Source organism: Lolium rigidum, chromosome 3 (assembly GCF_022539505.1).
Source record: "Lolium rigidum isolate FL_2022 chromosome 3, APGP_CSIRO_Lrig_0.1, whole genome shotgun sequence".
NCBI classification, from domain to species: Eukaryota; Viridiplantae; Streptophyta; class Magnoliopsida; order Poales; family Poaceae; genus Lolium; species Lolium rigidum.
This window is the reverse complement of record NC_061510.1, coordinates 268647722-268662562: the sequence shown is the minus strand read 5'-3', so window position 1 is coordinate 268662562 and position 14841 is coordinate 268647722.

Sequence of the window (14841 nt, the reverse complement as noted above, 5' to 3'; positions counted from 1 at the left end):
TCAACATATGTGCCCAACGGTAGATAACACCACACAAACACGTTTGCAACATTGGAGAAATCCCTTTGTATCAAATGGTCAGAAATAATGACAAACATTTCTAAAACTAGTGCATCTCAATGTCCTATAAGAGTTCTCATCGTAGATCTGAAGTACTAACACTTAATTCGCGTTTCCTTTTTTCTATTTCTACCGGGTTCGGGCGATTCCATGCCCCCTCCCCCCTTGTTTCTCTTCTCCAAGGGGCTTCCGCGATGCCCCTAGGGAAACGACGGCGGTTCTCCGTAAGCCCTTGTTGACACCGTCGAGAGGGCCGCAAGATCCACCACCCTCCATAGCTCCACTCCGCCGGCGACCGCATCAGGTGCGATTCCTCATTGTAGATAGCCGCCTGTTGGTGAATTCTTCCAAGCGGCCCACAAGACAACCATCGTCGGCAGCACAAAAGTGACAGTGGGAAACCCCGGTGGGCATGAGGATGCGGTCGTTATGGGCAGCCGTCGATCTGCCACCTTCTGATGATTTGGTACTGGGTCGTTGGAACAGGTGGTCAGAGAGGCACAGTGGCGACACAAGGTAATACAAACAGGGAATTAGGAGCAGAAACAGTTTGAACAGTATTAATTGTGCAATTTTAGTCTGGTAGTATATTTTTTAGAAGTTGCCGGACATAATTGTGGATGTACAAGTGTCTAGTGGATGTACCAAAACAAAGTCAACAAACTTCGTGTATCTTGCTAAGCAGAGAAGCATGTAAGTGTATATCTAGCCGGACATAAGAGCATCTCCAGTCGCGTCCCCCAAACCGTCCCCCAAAGCGATTTGGGGCGCGCCGGACAAAAAAAGCGTTCCAGCCGCGTCCCCCAAAGCCCTTTTCGTCCGGCGCGCCCCCATTCGGTGTCCGGCGCCCCGAGCCCGTCCCCGTCCCACGGGGACGCACCGGGGACGCCGGACACAACGAAAAGCGAGGCGGGGAGTGGCGGGGCCGACCCGTCGGCGGCACAATTAATTTAAACCTAACCGTCGCCTACCTCGCGATGGAAGTTATTGGCGCGCAGCGACGGTGCGGTTCACGCAGAGGGCGCAGCCGACGCGTCCCGTCGCGCCTAGCTCGCGTGCCGGCGTTAATGAGCGCCACCGCTCCTCCGCCTCCCTCCGGCCTATAAAAGGGGCGCCTCTCATCGTCCCTCTCACACACAAACCCTAGCGCCTCTCTCCCAAACCCTAGCCGCCACCATCTCTCAACAAGACTCGACGCTATGTCTGGTAGAGGCGGAGGCGGACCTCGCGGCCGCGGCCGTGGTCGTGGTCGTGGTCGTGGCCGCGGCGCAGCTGAACGCTCGCCGTCGCCTTCCACGCCGCCGCCTTCATCATCGTCGGAGATGGACGTGGAGCCGGACGTCCTGTTCGAGTTCGTCCACGTCCTCAAGGGCGACCCGCGCGGCATCCAGAGGCTGCCGGACTCCTTCGCCGAGTACGTCGGCGGCGTACGCCCGTGCACGATGCATCTGCGGGAGCATTCGTGCGGCTACTGCCGGTGGATCGTCAAGGCGATCTACGACGCGCGCGGCAAGATGTACCTCAACATCGGGCTGGGAGAAGTTCGCGCGCCACCACAGCCTCCAAGCCGGCTTCATCCTCGTGTTCTCCTACTTCGGCAACAGGGACATGAAAGTCAAGGTCTTCGACGAGAGGCGCTGCCTCCGGGACTACCACGTCGACAGGGACGACGACAGCACCGACGAGGAGGACGACTGAATGAGTGTTGTTTCTTCGCAGCGAATACGTGCACGGAGGTTTCTGCCTGTTCGCCTCATCGGTAGAACCAACAAGGGCACCATCCTCCCGCTGGATTTTCCAGTTTAGGTGACTGGGTGTGCCCTCGAGTGTTCTTTCTTAGCAGCGAACACACGAAACCTTCGATGCACGGCCTAGTTAGGTTTAGTTTCTTTGCAATATTTTATATTTGTGTCCACCATGGTTCAAACTATGTATTAGTTTGTGGAAAACCATGTTCCAAACTGTGTTTTCGTGTAAACTAACGAGATTAGAGATTGGAAGAGATTGGTTTGCACGGCACACCAGGGCCGGCCTTTTCCTTTTCATTATATAGACCAAGAGTACAATACAGATTACAACTTGTTACATGTATATACGTGTCTAATACATATTTTATCACCCCCCTCAATCTCAGCCGGTGACAAAAGGTTGAGATTGCGTCGACAATGCTCATACAATCGCAAAGGGAGTGGTTTGGTGAAAATATCTGCAACTTAGTCTTTAGAGGAGATGAACCGAATCTGAAGCTGCTTCTTAGCAACTCGCTCACGGACGAAGTGGAAATCAACCTCAATGTGCTTCGTCCTGGCATGAAAAACTGGATTCAATGACAGGTAAGTCGCTCCGATGTTGTCACACCATAACACCGGAGGTCGCGCTTGTTTGACACCAAGCTCCTGTAACAACGACTGAACCCAAACAAACTCTGCTGTGGCATTAGAGAGAGCCTTATACTCAGACTCGGTACTCGACCTGGACACTATAGACTGCTTATGAACATTCCAGGCGATCAGATTGCCTCCATAAAATATAGCATATCCCCCCATGGATCACCGATCATCCGTACTACCAGCCCAATCGGCATCAGAGAACGCCGAGAGCAAGGTAGAAGGAGAGGACCGAAGGAGCAGTCCACTATCAATAGTGAAACACACATACCGAAGAATCCGCTTGACAACAGTCATCTGAGAAGAACGGGGCTCATGTAGGTACCGACGGACCTTGTTGACAACAAAGGACAAGTCTGGCCGTGTCACCGTAAGATCTCGAAGACCACCAACAAGACTGCGATAACGAGTGGCATCCTCGGATGAAAGAATATCACCATCGGTGCTACACAACCGTTCGGATGACGCCATGGGAGTAGTAGAAGGACTACACTTCAACATACCAAGCACGAGCAAGAAGATCAAGTGCATACTTGCGTTGTCGAAGAAAAAAACTGCCAGATAAGGGTGAATGCACCTCAATGCCCAGAAAATAATGCAAAACACCAAGATCTTTGACTGAGAACGTAGACCTGAGTTGAGCAATCAACCTGGGAATAGCTGCCGATGTGGAGCTAATGACAATAATGTCGTCAACATAGACCAGTAGATAAATGGTGATATCTGAACGCTGAAGAATGAACAGTGAAGTATCCGTAGCTGATGGTGAAAACCCCAAGGAGCCAAGGACAGAGCTGAGGCGAGCATGCCAAGCCCGAGGAGCCTGCTTCAACCCATAGAGTGACCTGACAAGATGGCAGTAGTGATCAGGTTTATCAGGATCAGTAAAACCAGGGGGCTGTCGCATATAGACCTGTTCATCAAGAAAGCCATTGAGAAAGGCATTTTGAACATCAAGTTGACGAAGGTGCCACCGTCGAGAAAGAGCCATAGAAAGCAACAATCGAATAGTCGCAGGCTTAACCACAGGACTAAATGTCTCCTCATAATCCAGTCCATACCTTTGCTTGAACCCTTTGGCAACGAGGCGAGCTTTATAGCGTTCAACAGAGCCATCAGCACGCAGTTTTACCTTGAACACCCATTTGGAGTCAATCAAATTTATGCCAGAAACAGGAGGCACAAGATTCCAAGTACCATTCTCCTGAAGAGCTGAAAATTCTGTCTCCATGGCAGCACGCCAGTGAGGGATACGAAGAGCATCACGATAATCACGCGGTTCTGCAGTGTCTTTGGACGCCTCCCGTGCTGCTAAAATGCTGCTCCAGGCAACAGTACCATCAGTACGAATTTTTGGTTGAACAATACCATGACTGCGACGGGTAGCTGGTCGAGAGACTGGTGCAGACGGTGCATTTGCAGAGGAGCTAGGCTGCACAGGGGGCACAGAAGACGGAGCTGTCGCATCAAATGGTACCAGCGGCAGCGGCGCAGCGCATGCAGGAGACAGCTCTGCAGCATGTGCCGGCGACATCTGCTGTGAGCGTCCAGGGGACAGAGGCGGAGTGTGACCGGACGGAGAGGAGCAACGGTCTGCAGCAGTGTCCATGGCAGCAGAAGCTGGCCCAGGCGACCGCATGCATGGCGCGGGCGACTGCATGCATGGCGCGGACGACGCGGGAGCATGCGTCTCCTCTGGGAGCCGGCTCGGTGCAGGACCCGAGGGAGTCAAGCCAGGCGCCGGCCAGCTATGCACGGGCACCAAACCCGAGGGCAAGCCATGCAACACAGGCTCCTGATCGTCATGCGGCAGCTGAGAAGTATCAACATGACTAGAAACATCATTTTCTGGAGTAAGAACTTCCAGGCGAGCTCCGCGTCCCGTACCTGCACCATGGTTAGCAAGCAAAGGCGGGGCATATGCAGTATCCATAAACTGGTCAGCTGTAAGTAGGGAAGATTCTGTGACAGGTGGTGGTGTATGGGGACTAGGCAAGTTGACAAAAGGAAAAACAGTCTCATCAAAGATGACGTCCCGTGAAATATAAACTCGATTCGACGGAACATGAAGACACTTGTAACCTTTGTGTAACGAACTATACCCGAGAAAGACACATTTCTTGGAGCGAAATTCAAGTTTATGATTATTGTAGGGTCGAAGATGTGGCCAACAAGCGCAGCCAAACACCTTAAAAAGGTGTAATCAGGAGACTCATTAAGAAGACGCTCAAGGGGAGTTTTCATGTCAATGGTGCGACTAGGAAGCCGGTTTATCAAGAAACAGGCTGTAGAAAAAGCATCATTCCAATAATGCAATGGTACGGATGAGTGTGCAAGAAGAGTAAGACCAGTCTCAACAATGTGACGGTGTTTACGTTCAGCAGTGCCATTTTGTTGATGAGTATGAGGGCATGAGACTCTATGCGAGATGCCTAAATTGTGAAAAAACGGATGAAGTTTCTCATACTCACCACCCCAATCAGTTTGGACATGAATAATCTTACGATTCAGGAGACGTTCAACATGTTTTTGAAACTGAAGAAATACATCATAGACATCAGATTTGTGCTTAAGTAAATAGAGCCAGGTAAAACGACTATAAGCATCAACAAAACTGACATAAAACCGATGTCCACTGACAGAAGTTTGGGCAGGGCCCCACACATCAGAATAAATGATCTCTAATGGCTCTGATACCATAACGAGATTAGAGATTGGAAGAGATTGGTTTGCACGGCACACCAGGGCCGGCCTTTTCCTTTTCATTATATAGACCAAGAGTACAATACAGATTACAACTTGTTACATGTATATACGTGTCTAATACATATTCTATCATAAACCACGTTCCAAATTATGTATTAGTTTGTGGAAATTGAAATAAAAATGCTAGAAAAATTATTTTAAATGTTTGGGGGCGGCGTTTGGGGGACGCGGCTGGGGAGCGACGTCCCCCAAACGCGGCACGAACGAAACACGTCCCCCAAACGCTCGATCCGGCGCGGTTTGGGGGACGCGGCTGGAGATGCTCTAAGGTAGCTAAACCACTTGATTTGTTTGAGAGAACATTACATAGTACTCCTCAAAGCAGCCAGTTAATAATGGTCATCATGTAGGAGGGTATTGCAACATATAGCATCTTTCCCCTGGACAAACTGAACAGGAACTTGTGCACTGATCGTAGGAACCCAGCTGATGTAGTTTATTACCAGCACATCGTCTTGCATCGACACGTACTAATCGGTGCACTTGTCAGAATCATCGATCTCATATATACATGCACCCCGATACTAGGATCTAAGGAGGTCTCTCTGGGCGACACCAACAGTAACGCTGAACAACGATATTCCTATCAAGGACCGTTGAAACCCGCATAGTTTACATTACAAACTGAAGAATCTACAAACAGCAAGCATATGTTAGCCTGTGTGTGCAGGAGGTTGCAGGAACACATGGTATCTCATTTTGGAATGGTCAAATTGCATCTGCATTGATGCAGCCAATCATGGACTAGAGCAATGTGACAGACAGGGAATCTGTCGTAGCGCGTTAGTTGGGTGAACCAGCAAGTTTATCAGATTAAGGGCAGCTAGATCGGTTAGTTATTATTGGTTGCCATTGGGAATTAAACGAGTTTGGCTTAGATTCATTGGATTGGATTGGATTGATGCTGACAAAGTGACAATAGGAAGATACTGCACACATACAACTGATTAGCTGCAAAAAAAATAATAGTTAAAGCAAATCCCTCTCATAACGCAGTACGATGTGTCGACATCTGCAGGAGCATCTCAATTACTCAGCACGTATAGAAATGGAGGAAGTTGGGTACGTATGTACAGGCTAGCTAGGCGACGACCTATATCTTTGATTACTTGGCTCCGGTCTCGTCCATAATATTCTATCAACTCTACCTAAAGTGGAGTATGTAAGTACTGCCAAATGAAAGAAGATCAAGCTCTAAATCAAGCAATATGTATTGAAACTTAAACCGCAGATTTCTAATTTATATGGGCTGTAAATTAAGTTTCTTGGTTATACGTAGGTCTTAAAGGTAAGTTTCTACTCAATACCTAACATACATGACCATTTTGTATTTTTTCTAAACTTAAAGTTTTTTTATTGCCGTGAAGTTTTAAAATGAATTCACGATTTCACATAGACAGAGTTTTCTTTGAGCATTTTCCAAATTTCCCGAGACTGGTTATATTTGTTTGTCTCACGATCTTAGCAGAGAACAATGCATATGCTAGCTTGATTGAAACTGAGGCAGATTGATACAAGGTTAAATAAATTTTGTAAGAGAAAATATATGTATACAAGTACATTATGTACATGAGTGATGATGTATAAAAAACGAATTTAGTTTTAAATTTTGCATCTTACATGACTTTATGTTGTCCATTCATATATTTTCTGAAATATGCGAGCCATAATATGGTGCTCCTCTGCAGAGAACTCAAAGTCCCTACTAGCTACGAAATGAAATGCAACAACAATATTCAAAAGAGTTGTACTCGAATCAATAGTAGGTTAACTACATTTTTGTGAGGATTGTCGTAAAAATATAACATATCAACCAATACAAAAGGAACTAATTAGATGAGATACTTTCAATCAATACATCCGGAACCGTTGACTTAATTTTATAACTATCCATCCTATATGGTAAATACCTCCATTCATCCAACTTCTTGCCACCTAACTATACTTGTTGTCTCCCAATTAATCTATTTTTTCACATACATATATTTTCTCGTGTCTTTGCACTCAAGATGTGCGTCTCATTTAATTTTCATTACCATATTTCTTGCCTACATAATCTCTTCGTTCCTTGATATAAGGTATTTTTTAGGAAAAATCCAGAATATATGCGGTATTGCCTTCAACCACTCATATGGACAAAATTTCTAGTGATCTATTATGTTCCATTATCCCATTCAAGCTCCTTTTTTTCTCATGCCGATTATCCCGGGGTAATTTCATCCAAAATTGATGTAATTTTCCCTCCACAAGTGTGCTTTCATTTGCGAGCAAAACAATATACCCTACATCTAGGAACAGAGGGAGTAGTATATTTCATTCAGTATATACTATTATTTCTGAAAATTCTTGCACAATTACACGTTTGTTACAGGTTTTTTCCACATGAAAATGGTACAAGGTAAGAAAATATGTAACATATATAGAAAATATATCTGTATATGTTATGTGAACTGGTTTTTCTTTCATGCTAGTTGGTTAGTAGTTAATGATAGGGAGCAACTTAAAATTGTTTTAAGAGGCTAGCACAGTGTAGGAACTAGCATGCGATGTATCTAGATGCTGCACTATTTTCTTTGTTGTTGAAGTGTCCATTAGTGTAGTTAATGTTCCACAGTATGCAAATTGCTGGGAGTGTTGGTGGGTTCATAATTTGTTTTCTTGGTGTGTGTTACCACTAAACCAATCCTTAGATCAATCAATGAATCGATCGTGTCCTGATCAGCAGCTAAACCGATGTGCGCCTGGTCAAAGTTCGTTAAGTTTGTCCATCTATGCATAGCATTCTTGGAGCAATAGTTATATTGACCAATACTGTAGTACAACTATTAAGGAGTCAATAAGTGGCTCTAGTGCTTATGCCAAGGTAAACCATGAAACTAGCGCACAAACATAAATCACTAGAATGAGTACATATTATTGTTAATTTTGAATGAAGTGCATACCCCACATTTAACTTCAAAATTCAACTGTATAAAATAAAAAACTATCATTGGGAAGATTTGACCTAGGAGATAATGCTTAAAAAATAGAAGGAAAAACTAGAGAAAATGTTATAAATGGAGATTTGACCTACAAGACAAGATAAAGTGTGCCAGATCCTTGAAGCTAACACCCATGTATTTTAGCTTTCTGGATCTCATATATTCAATGTAACTTCATCTCGAAGCATAATGTCGCTCTTTGATCAGGTATAATACAGTACTAGTATAACAATAGTAGCAACCTCTCCAATAATAATTAAATAGCTTTTATAAGGTGTCAAGTGATTCTAATGCATGCAATTGCGACGTGAACTTTGAGTAAGTTAACCTTGAATGAAGTACTCACCCATAATTTTACAAAGCAGACAGTTCACACAAGAAAAGATAAATTCAATGAAGAACTCGAGAAGTATTTTATGCGTGGATTTGACCCGCAGGACAAAGCTAGGGTTGCTTGTTCCTGAAAGCATGCACCCCATGCACTTCACCTTTCTAGAATGCTCAAAATATAAGCACTACCTAGTAGTATTAAGTAATACTACAGACTTCCAAAAGGTCGCCTGCTCCAAGGTCCAAGTGCCCCAACTAGTCGCAGCTCCCATGATACCTCCGAAGCTCTCGCCATATCTTTAGCCAGGGGGACCATTTGGTACCTTAATAAAACTATGCACTCCACTCAGTTTAGGAAACAACACAGTACTGCAACAAGATATACTTTGTGTGAAGATTTGGAAACAAACAACCACCACTAGGCATTGTAGGGCACTGACCCAACCAAAAAGAAGCAAGAACTACCAAACGGATTTGCTGAAGAAGAGTATCTTGTTTAGTAATAGTTAAGGAGATTGAGGCTGGAGACGGTAGGAGTGGGGAGAGATACGATCGATATGATCCGGCCAGGGGAAAGTGAAATAGTACCCTCATTTCACTATAGATATTGAATTTCCATATGAAGCATATATATGTTCTTTATGTCTGCCGGAAAGTACTCGGCTGATCGCGGTACAAGTAGGGACCAAGTCCAACATAGAGAAGCTTTCGCGTGCCCGGCAGTCCGACCTAACCTCTCGCCCCCGTGCGGCGGCGCCGCGCCGCGCCAGGGCAGCCACCGACGCTCCTCCTCGTCTCCCCTTGGCGCCCTCCTCTCCCGCCGCTGCCGCCCGAGGCGCTGCCAGGCAAAGCCTTGGTGGTGTGGCGGCGGCGGACTCTCCTCGGCTGTGGACCTGCAGGCGTGGCGGTGGTGATCCACCAGGCCTTCCCGGATGCTGCGGTACGGGGAGGCGGCGGCCATGGCGCCGATCTGCAGGTGGCGACGCCGTCGGCAGGGAGGAGCTATCGGGCCTCTCTTGCATCATGAGAAATCCTAGGGCAGCTGCTCTAGGCATGGTGGTGGTGCTCATCTTCTCCGTCGGAGGTGGTCGGCCGGATTGGGGCTAGTTGTGGTGATCTCCTGATTTCACATCTAGTCCTAGCAGCGAGTTGGGGATGCGCGGCTGCCGGTGAAAATCGTGCTACGACCCTCGTCGTGGGGGGCGATGGTGACATCATGCGTCATAACCTTCTTGAAGGCATCGCCGTCGCAGTCTGTGTCTACTCACTCGCGTTGCTCCGGGGGAAACCCTAGATCTGAGTCTCCCGGATCGGACGATGGAGACGCTCTATGTGTCGTTCTACCTCTTGGGGCATCGTTTTTGGAGCAGCTGTTGGACGGTGGTGGGCTGCGGTGGTGTGGTGTTAATCTACCGCGTCGGTGATGGTGAGTCTCGGCGGCGTGGCGCAGCGGAGTATCGGTGTTGGATGCGGGATGAAGAGCATGCACATGATGGTGGTGCTGTCAAGCGTCATGGTGGCGTCGATGGCAGGTCTGGCAAGGTCAATGCGGTGATCCCTCTTGGAGATGGGTGCGAGGAAGACGGAGGTAGCGATTTCTGTGACGTGTGCAATGGCGTGCGCTTAGGGTCTGCTTGACTGGTTGTACTTCTCACATGCCAATGGGCGGCTTGGGAAGGCAATCAGTTTTAGATGATGTGTGTTGGTGTATTGTCAGGGTAATGGCCATATTCATCGCTCTTGTATGTATAGCGAGTTGTCGCTGGAAAGGTGGCTTCGAGTTAATCTTTGTATCTCCCTTGTAAGATTTTATGAATAATTTAATAAAAAAAGCTCTGTGCATCATTTGAATGCAGAGGCTGGGGCGATGCTCCCATTTCGAGGAAAAAATTATGTTCTCTATGTGTACATAGTATCCCCTCTGTCTAATACATCTAAATTTTGACAAATCTAAGAGAGTATGATTCTCCCAAGTCACATAAAATTTAGTGAAAAAAGAGCAAGTGCTAGAGGAAGGAGAAAGAACAGAAGCATGCACCTTATGCTCTCAGGTTTTACGGAACCCATATCTTGGTCTTGATGAGGTGATGCAGTTGTGACGTTATTCTGGCGCTCACTCTGTACGAACATGGGTCGATCAACAAAACTTATCTGTCAGATCACACATTTATCCTTAGTACGTGATCTCCTTCGATTTGATCAGCGGTATGAACACATGCACACTAGTAAGCTACACGGTGACCCTGCATATTCCTAGACTTGCTTAATAAGTCGATCCTACTCCACTAGCCAGATGTCTAGAATGAAACGAAGAAAAAGTGATCCTGGATTGCAGATCGCGATATCGATCGTAAAGCAAGGTAAGCTAGGTAGGGGGACACGGCGCCCATATATCCCGGGACGCGCCGCTCTCCGCAACGCAACCATATGATCGATAGGGCCGAAAGGAAGGAAGCAGCACCGAACTTGCGAGAGATGCTCCCCAGTACTATCTCCCATCCATCATGATCATGGCGCCTAGCTAGCAATCAATCAATCAACCGTTCACGTCCGTTTTCTATTCCATTTCCCGATTCCTCCATCATTTCATATCGTCGTCCGAAGCTCCATACTAGTCGGTCGGTCCCATCATCGATCATCCATGCAGCGTGTATGGGCTACAGGATCCGGGTTACCATCGGCCATCGCCCGTACGTGACAGTCCGTCTAGGAAGTTTCCAACCAGCTGACACGTTCAAACGTATGCATGTCACTCTAGTCTGGCCAGCCACCAGAGGTTTAGGATTTAGGGTTCGGTCTCATGCGCACGCGATTACTCCCTCCATCCACAAATAAGTGTACCTGCAGGATTTTCAAGATAAATTATGAGGTGGAGTGAAAAGTACATTGGGAACATGCATCTCTCCTCTTTAATTCTTTCATCTCCAATAAACTAATTGCATGTAAAAAGCAAGAAGAATATGTGCTCAATATTATTGGGTTTGATTTCCGTGCGATGAGAGAGAAGCAATTAAATTGCATTGGGAAGATAGGAGTACACTCTTTTGTGGACAAAGTTTAAAGGCTTGGTGTCCACTTATTTGAGGACGGAGGGAGTAGGTGCATATATACAACTTGCACTCGATCAGAGGTTGGGTATGTCCCTGTTTTCGCTAGGCATGTCAGGTCTCAACAAAACCCTTTCCGTGTTCTCTCCCGCAATCTGCTTATCCGTTACTTCGGAGTACTTCTGAAGCGTTCAACTTTTTCGAATGTGTACCGAACTATTGCTGTCACGGGCAATGCATGGACACACTTGAGCACAATGTTGAAGCATTCAGCCATGTTGCTTGTCGTTTGACCGTACCTCCGCCCGCCGGCATCGAAAGCATGTGCCCACTTCGGACTAGGTTGAATGTGCCTATGGGGAAATTTGTAACTACCGACCGTAAGACTTTTGTGAGCAAGCGACTTGTTGTACAAGTACGTGGAGTGGCGCTCCAAGTAAGCGAGACAACAATCTTGGAGATCGTCAAACAACCCCATTCTCCCACATTCCCTAAAGAAGCTTGGACAAAAATGCCTCATGCGCCACCGATAGTGCAAGCGAGCATGCCCGGGAATGTCAATCTCATATGCGTTGAGAATTCCTTGATGACAACCAGAGATGACACATACCTCCCTAGAAGGCAGTATAACCTTTGTTCTCGGTAGATGGAAAAATCACTCCTAGTTCAACCGTAACCAAAGCGAAAGCCAAAATCATCAAACGATTGCAGCAAAAAATGTGTCCTTGAATTGTCCGGTCGAAAAGGTGGTATCGACGGAGATAACGGGCCTATAATGTTCGAAAGCCCACACGCATTGCCCAAACGCCCGAAATGCACGGCCAAAAGCTCGGGCAGTTGCACTGTTGTGTAATGCGAAATCGTCTTTTGACCAAAAGGATCCACCACATGAACCATGCCCGGGTTAGTAGCGGCCATAGCTCCCAACAACCTAGGGACACGGTTATATGCATCCTCCCAATCACCATACAACATCTTGAATGCGGATTTTTTGACCTTCCGTACCTTCTCGTACTTCATGTTGTACTGGAAGCTCACGTTGTACTGAAAGCGGGCTTTCACAAGATCCTGGACAGACTTAATGCTCATCGCTGGAAGTGATGGGATCTTGTTCGAAAGATTGCAAGCGATGAACTTGGAGTTGAGTTGTCGGTGGTCGTACTTCACATCCTTCTCATCAAGCTTTGTGCATCGGCACATGTGAGTTGCTACACAACTAGATATTTGCCAAGCGGGCCCTCCCTTCAAAGGTCTTGTATGCACCACCCATGGACATCCACCCTCTTCACATTTAACCATATGTGTAGCAGCTTTGATATCCGAGTGAACAACTGTGTATGTCTGATGATGCATAATAGAGAACTCCTTGATCTATACCTTAAATTCCAACAAGGTTTCAAACATCAAACCGGGAGAAATCCCATTATTCGTGTGATCCATATCCCGGTGGGAAATTGGCCTAGCTCCAAGAACTAAATTCTTGCCACCGTCAACCAAGGATTTGTCCGTGTGAGTAAGATCACAGAACAAATGTATCTTATGATCTCGACCCAATACCTTCTTGAATATTTCTGCTTCCATATCTGTGAACCCCTCCTCATCAATTTCTTCATCGGGACCATCGTCATCCGAGTCCGATGCATAGCATCGGGAATAAGGGATGGAATGGTCATGTTCTATTGCACATAATATGTGTCCAAATCACCTACATTGTTCTCATTGAGCTCAAAATCATTCTCATCATCCTCATACTCATCATTCTCCTTCTCCGATTCTTCATATTGTTTCTTCGAGATTAGGCTCAAAGCTTGGCTCGCTACATGTTGGTTCATGGGAGGTTCACTCAATTCTTCGTGGTTCATGGGTGGTGGACTCCTAGCATCGAACGGGGATGCATGCCGGTTCAAGTCAAGGTGCAAAGTAGCATCAACCTTTTTGGTGGCAAACAACTCAAGAGCCTTGTCTTGTGATTCTGCCACAGTCTACTTATATACAATCCAACGTTGGTCGGAGTTGATACGGATCGTCTTCCAACGTATGTGCATTCCAAAACCCGCATTATGTCTTCCCTCCAACTCTACAACATCACTTGGCTCATTCCAATGCAAACCAATCCTAACTTGTTCCAAAACCTCGGTATAGTTAGGAGTACGCTCAAACAACAAGTCAAGCTCATCTGGTCCGGCTCTATGTTTCAAAAAAAGTATCCTTATCCATATGATGAACATGAATCGCCATCCCTAGCTAACATAACTACAACATGACATACATAAATGTGTTCAATAATTTATCATGACAAGACACAAGAAATCCTAGCCATACAACCAAACCCTAGTCCTAACATAGAAATCTAACAAAAAAAAACCATAACTCTAACCTAAATATAACCTAACCTACAAATCTTAGACATAATGCTTCATACGAATCACAAAAAACAACCATTGGACATTGCAACATTAATCAACCATTCAAAGTTTGGTTTTTTGAGATGCTAGGGTTTCCAAGATTTGGAGAAGTCAAACCAAAATACAAGATTCCAATCGGTTGAAGAAAAAGGAAAAGGGGGAGAATACCTCTTGGCACTTGGGGGTGGTCGAAATCCACGGAGAAAACCTTCAGATTTGGGGATTTTGGTTGAGGGATTTGAGAGGAGGAGATAGGGGAGCCGCCAGCCTCAAGCTTGTGTTGGTGGGTGGAGGAAACGAGGGAGATGGGTCGGGTCGGGTGGCTCGGTGTTTTGTTTGTTAAGTCATAGCATAGCGCCGAAGTGAGCGGTGCTACACCGCACAGAGTATCGGCCAAGGGAGCGACGCTACATGACCCGAGGTGGGGCCCGGCCTAGCCTAATCACGCCACGATGGCAGGGCGTGTAATTTCGCTTGCATCAGCGCTATGCTTCTGAGTGTAGCGTCGTTGACATAGGCACTACCAAATGGGGTTAGTTTGGTGAAATAATTTCCCCGCGAGTGTATCGTGAATTTTTTCACCCATAGGTCAGTTTTGTCCATTTCGCCAAAGCGGAATGTTAGAGTATAATAATTGATCCTTCATCAGATCTACATTTGGTTGGCTAGTGCGTGAACATGAACGAGTTAGTAGCGGTACGTAGAACCAAAAAAACCTTTCCCTAAAGTAAGTATTATGATCCTTTTGCCGTGGTCGAGTTCCGCTAGTTTTCACCCCCGCGCACCACCGTCAGACTCCTTCTCCGACGTTGTTCACTCACCCCCATCCCTCTCCCTCCTTCTGCACCCCCATGTCGTCTGCGGG